The sequence below is a fragment of the Wasmannia auropunctata genome, unplaced genomic scaffold (genome assembly GCF_000956235.1).
Source record: "Wasmannia auropunctata unplaced genomic scaffold, wasmannia.A_1.0 LD336083.1, whole genome shotgun sequence".
Lineage (NCBI taxonomy): Eukaryota > Metazoa > Arthropoda > Insecta > Hymenoptera > Formicidae > Wasmannia > Wasmannia auropunctata.
In genome coordinates this window covers 399949-402004 of record NW_012026807.1, presented here as the reverse complement: position 1 = coordinate 402004, position 2056 = coordinate 399949, and positions in this window count along the sequence as shown.

Genomic DNA, 2056 nt, shown 5'->3' with positions numbered 1-2056 from the left:
TAGGTCCACTCAGCGAAAAACTGAGTCTTCGCGCAGGTATCGCCGCGCAACTTTTGTTTTGAGTTGGATCCAATGAAATGTAAGACGATAGGAACGTACACCCACGGTCATCGATTCTGTCCCTCAGAAATTTTCACAAACTCTGAAGTGATTACTTTCTACATTAATGCTCATAATCCATGCACGATTAAACGAAATCGTGCATGGACTATAAGCATTAATGTAGAAAAGTGATTACTTCAGAGTTTGTAAAAATTTCCGAGGGACAGAATCGATGATCGTGGGTGTACATATGTGCAGACAATTTATAAGCAAATACATCAGAAATTTTCTTTAGTGATCACTCCTACGAATAATTGTTACTAATGAAACGTTTTATTTGATTCACACATTGAATTTATTGATTTACTGTATCGAATCCATATTATTACTTATCTGTTTTATTACTTGTGAGGCACTTTTCTCAATTCGATCCTGAATTTAACATGGTGGATGCTCACGTGATCTGGAAAAGAAGATCAAAGGCGCCGACACGAAGTGGACTTACTGGTTATACTGTGTATATGGTGTATCACACGGACACGAGCTTATATCATTGCGCTTGCGCAAGCTAACAGCCAATCAAATTTGGACACAAATTACCTCGTCGCACCGTCCCGCGCGCAGTGGCTTCCCCCCCGCAGCTTTGTACTCTCGCCATTCTAACCAGTTTATGCACCGTCCATATATTCCTACATCAATGCGATGCTGTTTAAACACTTTAAAGAATTCGCATGACAGAATTTTGAGTAAATTAGAATAAAAATGGCGTTTTTGGCCACTTTTAACATTTTCTTGCAGCAAAATGGAAACTTCGGAGAGAGAAAAAAGTATTTTTTGTAACACAGTGTATAAAAAATCTAAAAATATAAAATTTTAACAATTATAACTTAAAGGAAACAAGATACGATTATGAACCAAAGTTCGTTTGAAAGTTTTTGAATGGTATTTTCAAATGTCGTTGGATACATTTAGAAATCGTTTTGCCACAAGAAAATGTTAAAAGTGACCAAAAATGCCATTTTTGGCTCACTAATTAATTCCTTGGAAAAAAAACGATTTTATAAAAACATAATTATAATTTGATAGTTTATATATAAATTTTATTATAAGTCATTTTTGTCACTCAAAAAATTTTGAATTTATTATTAATTAAGACGTTCAAAAAAATGAATATTTAAAATATCCGATGATGTTCCGGAAACGCCCGAAGTTATAGCGTTTTCGATTTGTTATATATGTTGTAATATACATATTACATGTTAAACTTTTGCATTGCGGAACTCAGAGGCACTATAAAGTTTATTATATTATTTTTCACATATTCACAAACCGCATAAACATATCCACTTTTGGCAAATTATTTGAATTACCTTTCATAAAATCCGAATCAACCATTTTTTATTTTACATCTTGATCAATAAAAACTTGATTAATAAAAACAATATTATTTAATGCCAGCACTTCTCTTACAGAGCTATATATCGACTCAGAGCTATTGTCGGGTGACGTCATAATTAGTCTCGCGATCAATAAAAAGGCGTTTTGTTTATCGGCCGTTTTACTGTTCAAATATGACGCTTTTTAAAACGTTGTTTATAAAAATTTAGACAAACATAACTTATATTTATAACAGTTTTATATTATTTACTTTATGCTTAATTAATATTATATCTATTTTTTAAACCTGCAGTTATTTTAGTTATTTATTTTGTACCCAATACTCGAAATGCTGATGTGCTAGGCGAATTCTTCAAATGGCATCGTGTTCAGCGTGAAAAAATCTTCGGAAAACGCACTTTGGAGAGAATTTTGCTGTCGCACAGCGTAATATTGATCAATTTATTTTTTTGCGCACATGCATTGTGCAAAAATTGTCTGTATGTACACCCACGGTCATCGATTCTGTCCCTCGGAAATTTTCACAAACTCTGAAGTGATCACTTTTCTACATTAATGCTCATAATCCATGCACGATTAACGAAACGAAATCGTGCATGGACAGATCGGAAGAGCA